The sequence below is a fragment of the Lissotriton vulgaris genome, chromosome 2_1, assembly GCF_964263255.1.
Source record: "Lissotriton vulgaris chromosome 2_1, aLisVul1.2, whole genome shotgun sequence".
NCBI lineage: Eukaryota > Metazoa > Chordata > Amphibia > Caudata > Salamandridae > Lissotriton > Lissotriton vulgaris.
In genome coordinates, this window is record NC_141687.1 from 1,244,519,798 (window position 1) to 1,244,529,864 (window position 10,067).

Consider the following 10,067-nt stretch of genomic DNA (forward strand, 5'->3'; position numbering starts at 1 on the left):
GTGCAGAAGTGGATTGTTTTGACTGGGGATGGCCTGCTGATGTACTGCCATTTCCTTCAATTTTCAGCCGTTCTCTTTCAAACCTCTTGGCTGACAAGGCTAGCCAATGTTTGTACTTTGGAACATGTTCATCATCAAAAGGAAAGAATGCTTGGCCTGCCAGCGCCTTTTTGTAGCGTGGATCCAGAATAGTAGCACAAATGTAATGCTCTTCTGAGTGGATCTTTTTAAGACGTTCATCACCTTGTAGGAGCTCTAATAAATTCTCAGCCAGAAGAAAAGAGTCTTGGTTTTTTACATCTTTTTCAAACACAGAACACACCTCCTTCAGTTGGTCCTCCAGCATGTACAACAATGGGATAGCTTTTCCCAAATTACAGTCCTCCTTGCTGACTGCACGCGTGAAGAACTCAAAAGGACGAAGCATGCGTGTCAGGCTTTGAACTATGTTCCATTGCGCCACACCCATCCTCAGGTCCTCTGTGCCCTCTGTAAGGAAATATTGATCGAGTACCGTATACTGCTCATACAGACGCTCAAGCATGTAGAAGGTTGAGTTCTAACGTGTTACCACCTCCTGGATGAGTGCTTTCACTGGCATTTTACGGTGATATAGCAGGCTCCTCAGCTGCTTCCGGGCCTTAAAAGAATGGCTGAAATGGTTGCACATTTTTCGGCAGGTGTCCAATACTCTGTACGCTGCACTGCCTTTATTACCCAAGAATTTTTGGACAACCAGGTTTATACAGTGCGCCAAACACGGCACTCTGAAATAGTTACCCTCCCTCATGGCCTTAACTATATTGGCGCCATTGTCCGTGGAAACATAACCAACCTGGCGTTTTAGTGGGGACAGCCAGTTAAGGACCTTTGTGTTAAAGACATCCAAAATGTTTTCTGCTGTGTGACGTTTCTCCAAACCAAACATGGCTAGTGTTGCATGTTTCCGAGCAGCTTTAAAAACAATGTCCGTGTCAACACCTGTGTTTAGCTTTGCTTTAGCCCCTGAAAAAGAGACCCAGTGTGCAGTGATGCACATGTAATCAGCGCCTGCGCCACTGGTCCACATGTCTGTTGTCATATGTATAGTGTGAACAGCACTCTTCTGCAAAGCTGCCCCAATCACATTCAGAACATCTTCATGTTGTGCTGGAACCGCAACTCGGGCAAAATAGAACCGGCTAGGAACCTTCCATTTAGGGCAGAGCGCTGCCACTAATTCTAGAAAACCAACCCCTTCTACAAAAGAAAAAGGGAGAAGGTCCAGAGCTAGCATTTTAGCCAGCTTAGTGTTATACAGACGCGTCAGTGGGTGGTTGCGTTCATATTGCGCTTCTGTAAACAACATCTTTTTAATGTTGCCCTGGACCAAAGATTTACGGGATGATGATGATATCTTCGACCCAGTTACGCTCGCTGATGAACTTTTTCGCAATGGTGTATCACTCTCTCCCACACTCTTTGTGTGGCTCACATGGGTTGTGCTGCTGACAGGGGTACTGGGTGTAAGTGAAGGGTTTGACACGTCTTCTTCCTCCTCGTCATCATCAGATGAAACAGCATTACGTGCAATTCGGGCTTCCTTGATCGCCTGTAGGTGCGCAAACCATTTGACAGCGTGCTTTCTTTCAAGATGACCTCTCTGGCCTCCGGTACCATAGTTGGAACCCAACTTACCACGACTAACTCAAACCTTACACATGCTACAAATGGCTACGGTTTCATTTTTTGGGAAAACACTAAAGAAGTCACAAACTGCAGACTTGAAATGTCTTTGGGGGCCGGAGGAGGCGGCGATACTGGTGGTGGTGGTCCTGCTGCTAATGCCAGATGAAGTGGAGGATGTGGATTGCCGAACTTCAGTACGTTTTGCACTTTCACCACCACGAATTGAGGTCGAGGTGGATGAAGGTCCCTTCGGGCGAGGAAGAAATATGGAAGCGGTAGGTGTTGGTGTACTAGTTAACTCCAAATCTAATGATTGTTGTGTTTTCATTTCCATTTCCTCCTCGTCTACATCATCATCACGCTCAGCAGCTTCTCGGGATAGGGTCAAAATGTCTCTTTGCTGCATTCCCGCTGGGGCTGCAGTGACCTTTGTGATGACTGGCTCGTCGTCATCGTGAGAGGCTTCATCACCAGCAGTATCTGTCACTTCTTGTTGAGCCTCATCACACTCCATAGCTATGAGTTTTTCGACGACCTTCCTTTTACACTTAGGTACCTTTGTCAGATCATGGTGTGCCTCATTCTCAGACCGCAGTGGTGGTTCCCAAGCTTGATCCGTATCATCAGAAGGAGGTGGGCTTGAAGAAGATGTAGACACCCCCCTTGATCTTTTCCTTGCTAGGGATGTGGAAGACAATGAATGATCATCAGGAGGAGTGACTTCCAATGATACCTCGGCTTCATTGTCGATTTCCTGATGTGCCCCTACTTCGGGAGGAACAACTATTGTGGGTACTTGTGACCCTCCATGCACCTCTGCTTGCGCATCTCCTTTTGCTGCCTCTCCTTCCACATGTACTTGGGCTTGTACTTGCACATGGTGTTGTTGTTGCGGCTGTGGTTGTTCAACACTTGTCAGATGAGTTACAACAACCTGTGTTGATTCAGGGACATTGCTGCTACTTTCTTGCGATGAGCCAACATCACTGGTCGATGGTGATTGGAGAAGTACACTGACTGCCTCTGAAGCACTCAAGGGCTTTGACTTAAGTTGGCGTGGTGGTGGAGGCACTGAACCCAATGGAGCAGGGGTGCTGCTCCCAGCTTGGTCCCCAGCAGATCCTGCTGCTGCTGCAGGCGTACTTTTTTTTTTGCTCCCAAAAAACGTGGCAGTTGGCACACCAGCCTCCTTGGTAACTTGCTTCTTCTGCTCCTTACTAGCAACTTTCTTGCTAGAGGAGCTACGGAAAACTTTTTTTGGGGCCATCTTCTTCAGAGCAGGTCAGACAGCAGGCCGCAGTTGCACGAATTGTAGAGTTGTCTGAGGCCAGACGTGACGTCGCGTGACGTTATGCTGCACACACACACCGCTGCAGGACTTCTTCCTGGCACTGGTGGTTCTCTTGAGTCTTGTGCACCTAAAAACAATGGAAGACAGAGGAACATCAGTTCAGTTATACACCACAAAAAAATCGGAAAAAAAACAGAAAAATCAGCACAATCCCATTCCATCCATGCCCTCCATGATGTTTAAATTCAAGACAACCCACAGAAAGACTAGGCCCATGCTAGACTCAAATACCCCTGGTGAAAAGGCCACAAGTACAGCCCCAAAAAACGAAAATCACTGAAAAATCAGCACAATCCCAATCCATCCATGCCCTCCATGATGTTTAAATTCAAGACAACCCACAGAAAGACTAGGCCCATGCTAGACTCAAATACCCCTGGTGAAAAGGCCACAAGTACAGCCCCAAAAAACGAAAATCACTGAAAAATCAGCACAATCCCAATCCATCCATGCCCTCCATGATGTTTAAATTCAAGACAACCCACAGAAAGACTAGGCCCATGCTAGACTCAAATACCCCTGGTGAAAAGGCCACAAGTACAGCCCCAAAAAATGAAAATCACTGAAAAATCAGCACAATTCCAATCCATCCATGCCCTCCATGATGTTTAAATTCAAGACAACCCACAGAAAGACTAGGCCCATGCTAGACTCAAATACCCCTGGTGAAAAGGCCACAAGTACAGCCCCAAAAAATGAAAATCACTGAAAAATCTGCACAATCCCAATCCATCCATGCCCTCCATGATGTTTAAATTCAAGACAACCCACAGAAAGACTAGGCCCATGCTAGACTCAAATACCCCTGGTGAAAAGGCCACAAGTACAGCCCCAAAAAACGAAAATCACTGAAAAATCAGCACAATCCCAATCCATCCATGCCCTCAATGATGTTTAAATTCAAGACAACCCACAGAAAGACTAGGCCCATGCAAGACTCACTACCCCTGGGCATAAAGGTTGAAAAGTAGGCAAAATGGTTGCAGGCCTAACAACAATGCCTGCATTCAAAATGGCCACTTGCCTCCCAGCACATGGCCAGTGCCTGTAGCAGCACTCAAAATAGCCCCCAGCCACATGGCCTGTCCCTCCCCATGAACACCCCCAAAAATCGAAAAACACTGAAAAATCAGCACAATCCCATTCCATCCATGCCCTCCATGATGTTTAACTTCAAGACAGCCCACAGAAAGACTAGGCCTATGCTAGACTCAAATACCCCTGGTGAGAAGGCCACAAGTACAGCCCAAAAAAACGAAAATCACTGAAAAATCAGCACAATCCCAATCCATCCATGCCCTCCATGATGTTTAAATTCAAGACAACCCACAGAAAGACTAGGCCCATGCTAGACTCAAATACCCCTGGTGAAAAGGCCACAAGTACAGCCCCAAAAAACGAAAATCACTGAAAAATCAGCACAATCCCAATCCATCCATGCCCTCCATGATGTTTAAATTCAAGACAACCCACAGAAAGACTAGGCCCATGCAAGACTCACTACCCCTGGGCATAAATGTTGAAAAGTGGGCAAAATGGTTGCAGGCCTAACAACAAAGCCTGCATTCAAAATGGCCACTTTTCTCCCAGCACATGGCCAGGGCCTGTAGCAGCACTCAAAATGGCCCCCAGCCACATGGCCTGTCCCTCCCCATGAACACACCCAAAAATCGAAAAACACTGCAAAATCAGCACAATCCCATTCCATCCATGCCCTCCATGATGTTTAAGTTCAAGACAACCCACAGAAAGACTAGGCCCATGCTAGACTCAAATACCCCTGGTGAAAAGGCCACAAGTACAGCCCCAAAAAACGAAAATCACTGAAAAATCAGCACAATCCCAATCCATACATGCCCTCCATGATGTTTAAGTTCAAGACAACCCACAGAAAGACTCAGTCCACCCACCACTGAGTACCCCTGGGCAAAAGGCCCCAAAACAGCCCAAAAATCGAAAATTCCAAAATTTTAGTTGCAGCAACTGTAATGCCCCAAACAAACTTACTTGTAAAATTTCTAATCCAACAGTGATCCAAAGAAAGTCAAAAAGGCCTCAAATCCAAATATCCAGCAGCATCCACAAAAAGTAATCCTTCCAGCTCCAGATCCAAATGAAAAGTGACCAGGAGATGGACAAAGCACTGGGAGGAGCCTGCTGGACAGGAACAGGAAGTTGAAGACTGTGGGGCACTTCCTTCCTCCCACCCCCTCCCCCCCTCCCCAAAATGGACTCCTCGCTAAAAAAGTGCAGGCAAATGTCAACCTAAGGAGTTATTAAGATAAAAATCATCATTTCAAGAAGGTTTATGCTGCTTGCTGGTGGATTTCATGTGCAGAATTGCAAATTTTATATTTTAGCTTGTGCGAGATTGTTGCTGCTCGCCGCATCTCAAATCTCGCAATTGCGAAGTACCGCGAGACGTGATCTCGCCGTACTCGCGTTGACAAACTCTCGCTGTGCAAGTTGGCAAACCGTGATGACGTAATCGCGCTCGCCAAATTCCAGCGGGATCACACAGCAAGATCCAAAATGGCGCAGCACTCGCAAAATATCGAGAAAAACAACTCGGCAAACGATGATAAACGCCGCGCGCCGCAAAAATTGTATCACCAACGCCGCGCGCCGCAAAAAAAATCCGCTGCGTGCGAATTTGCGGATTTTGCGGGAAATTCGCAAATCTCGCGGATTGCGAATTTCCCGAAAATCCGCAAAATCCGCGAGCGTAACGGATTTTCCGCCCATGGTTAGCTACGATATGAATGTCTGGGAAACCAACCTCTTCTCTACTCATATTACACATTTGAATGCCAGATTTGAATCTTTTCTCTGCAGTGTTGAATCAAATGACTTTAGTCCCTTTTATTCTTCCACACTAGGAATAAGTTGTCTACGGGCCTGATTACGTATATAGGTGCTGTTTTTGGTGTTTAACGCAACAAAATCTGCATAATATGGTCAATATAATATGCTTTACCCATGTTACATTTTGGCAGGTTTCACCTGCTGAAATTTAAGGAAAGCTGAGGTATTTAATGCATCAGATATGTTAAATAACACTCAACTCCTAATCAGACCCTAAATATCCTATCCATAGTAGTATGTGATCTGTCATTGAATCATTCTCATTGCTTCACACAACCTGCTTCAAACACCAGACCATAAACTTAGAAGAATATCTGGGGGTGAAGCACATGCACATGGTTGTCCATGATGTTTGCTTGCAAAATCTATCCTCAAAGAAGAACGTATTGTTATATAAGCAGAATTGAATCATCTCCATCAAAATAATGGTATGGTCATATATCTTTATGGGTCTCTTTCTGAAGAAGTGCTTACATGCCAGTTTAGATCAAGCTTAATGAAAGTATACAAAGAGTTCACATCCATAGTTAATATTACAAACATTGGTTCCCAATCTATGTCAGCAATCGTTCTTAAATAATCAGTATTGTCCATGCAATATGATGAGCAGGCTAGGACAAAAGTTAAGAAAGCAATTTATATAAAGTATTGTATCTCCAACAAGCTTCTATTCAATACAACAATAGGTCTCCCCGATGATCTTGTGAGATGATTGTCTACCTTGGACAAAGGACAAAAGGATACAAAGAGACTATAGGTTTATCACATTTCAGATAAATATGCTACTCAAAATTTAGAATACCTCTTTCTTTTGTGTAGTAGTTCCAGAGACGATAGCCTGGGACTCTGAAACCTGTCATCATGCATTATGGATGGGCAATGCCTGCCACACTTCATCCTGAATAATCATCACTAATATTACATTTTCTCCATTACCCTGGTGCGCAGAAATGATGTCCAACTAAAATGATGGAGTTTCATCCTGTGTTGGCAAAATGTTCTTATTAAAGACCCGGTTTCCCACAACAGACCCTCAAATGGTGGGAATCCTTCCCCTGTTACCTGTGACTAGCATCCAAAAGTTGAACACAACCTGCAGCTTATTATTATGTTATGTGTCCCTGGCTTCATGACAAGAGCTAACCTGATACATATTTGAAACTGCAACACTCACCAGAGGGTTTCTTCAAGTGTGGATACCTTGCAGTCGCTTCATCTATCTTCCACTTTGACCATGTGAACATGACTTCTCCTCAATACATGGTATGGTATGCCCCATGAGAATGGAATTCAATGGGTTATGCATTCTGTTTGGCAGATTGTGGAGCCCGTCAATCACCTCTCTCCAAAAACCTGCAAAACCCGTACAAAAATGTGTGCAGTAAATGTAGAGGTAGCGTCTCTTAGCCTTGCAGCCTTTCAAAGCATGTACCCTCAAATTGGTCTGTGGTGTTTTTGTGGCCCTGTTGCTCATGCCTTCATTTGCATTTCTATGGGGTTCGCTTGATGGTGCCATAATATATCCAGATGAACCTGGCAGCATAATGATGACAACAGCCCAATTCCTTCATCTAAGCTCTTTAAAGTAAGTGTCACACCATGATGTGTGAATTGCTATTCATGTATTTTGGCACTTGTGTTTGCCATTTTTCCCAAAACAATGTGTGAGTTAGAGATGCAACAATGCGCTACAGTGCCATCTAACCTATCCTTGTGATTTACGCTTTGTGAGGTGATCGTTTTGTGTAACATCAACAAGCAGCAACGGAACCTTTCTGTCATATATTTCAACTCTACTTGCCCTGAACCTGGCCTAAAGTATAGTAAATGGATGTCTGTCCCATGTGACTGGTACTCACTTTTTGATCTGCTCTTTTTATATCCAGATAGAATATTCATTCAACTTCCCTGGAACTACAGTGATTAGAACCTTTTCCACAGATGAGTGGGCTAAGTGTATCAGTAGAGTTTCCAATGACCTCCAAGCATTGTCAATATTCTACCAGAGTCTTGTGGTTCCTATTTGTCCTGCTTTGCCAATTTCTTTGTTTTGTGCAGCTGCTGTCTAAAACATCTAATTATTTGCCATGGTTGTTGCTCTAGGCTCATATCCCAGCAATCCTGTGCTCCATCTTCTGATGATCTTTGATGAACACGTCCACACACAACTGCAAAGAGAGCAGGCCTTTATTTTCTGTCAGTCGCACATATCTGCCTTACAAACGAATTAAGGTCATTCTAGCTGACGCTAATGGCAGTAATTAGTTGTCCCAATTGACAAATCATGTGAAGTGCCAAAGGCTATGTTGTAACGAGTGTGATATTTTAGTGCAATCTGTGACTGCAGCTGTATATGCCATCTCTATTCCTTGCAACCACTCTGTACTCCTTTCCATCTAGGAGTACTCGATTTTAGTTTACTTCTGAATTCTGTCCAATTTTGTGTAACTGCCATATTCTCTGTTGGTTTGTTATATAACCTTCCAGTGTGCAAGATGTTCTCAGTTGTACTGTCGGTCTTAGCTTATTTGGCAATCTTTATCAAAGACCATTATCCACTACAGTTATATCAGGCCATATTTATGTCTTTGCGTAAATGCGCCACAGTTACTGCCGGATTGGGAACAGAACACCAGCTCTGGCAATTCTGCTTGTCTGCCCCCGGGGGAGGGGTATGCTACTCAGAAGCGCCGGCAAGGGGGTTGCTAGTGTCAAGCACTGCTGCTGCTTTTTTTACTGGGTGCCCATATTGCAGCACCGCTGAAAAACAGCCCGCACTAACAAAACTGGGCCCCCATGGGTCCAAAAAACCTTCCGCCTTCCGGCCCACAGGGAAAATATCCAGTGCCTGCTATGGCAAGTCCTGCCTTGAACACAGTCCTTTGATGCTCCCCCACTGTACCCCCTAATACAATTTCAGTGCAAAATGATGATCCTTGTGCAAATACGTGTTTTACAGGAACTAAGGCTTTGACAATTGTCACACCCTTGCAGTTTTCTTACCTAATCACGCCCTCGCTGGCTAAAACAGGCACCAGGCATTTCCTCAATTGTTTGGCAGGATGGGGGCCAGTTTACAAAGCAATATGGAATGAATGTGCCTAAATAGAGGAGCCCAAGCATTGAAAAGGGTTGCAGTTCTGGTGACTATTTTATTTCTGGGGGACAGGCCAGTACGTATACGGCAAACACTCTTCACGATTCAAAACAGTGCATTTTTATATAATGTGTTTTGATTGCACACACCTGTGAGAGCAGCGAGCAGCAGTGAGCAGAGCAGAGCAGAGGCAAGAGGCGATGGGCGAGACGCGGTGTTGCCGGAGCTGCCGGGTGTGGGGGTCCGCGAGAATCAGAAAGTTGCGGCCGAGGTGAAGGCACCCACGGCAGGCAACAGTAAGCGGCAGCAAGTGGCCAGCAAACGTGCCCCCGAGCAAACAATTGCGGATTTCGGGAGCCAGCAAAGAGTCCACACCAGATAAGGTGAATAAAGAAGCGAATGGGAAAAGTCTGTCTTTAAAAAACGATCAAAGTCAAATCGAATGTCAAGTGAAATGTCAGGGAAGCGTACAAAAGTCAGTCTGGTCAAGATCCTTCTCAATTTCTGAGGAAGAGGAGATCATGAAGGTGTTAGAAATAAACACACAAAATGATGAGGAGAAATTGGGGGTAAATAGAAAATTGGAAAACATAGATATAGACTCACCGGAAAAAAGGAATGAGGGTGAAAAACGGGAAGTTATTTTAACCCCCATAAAACTTACTCCGAGCCCAACCCGATGGAATGGATACAAAAATGGAAAAAATGGCCACCCCCAAGGAAACTTAAAAAAACAATCGCCAATCACAATTTCCTCCGCCAGTGGTTTTGATTCTACGACAGGGGCACCGATGCAACCAAATTCCACACAGTCAGTTACCTGGAATGAATCGTTATTAAAAAGTTTACAGCATGCAATCGATGTTTTGAACTTTCAATCGAATAAACTAGATGTCCAGGTGGATTTAATGAATTTAATCGCAACACATATAGTGGGAATAAACACCAAACTGGATTCAATCTCAGCCCACATTTTAAAAGGAATAAACAATGGAAACGAATCAAATAAGAAACTAATTGATCAACACTGCGTTTGCGGGAAGATAATAGACAAACTGGCTTCACTACCAGAAATACTGTCAGAAA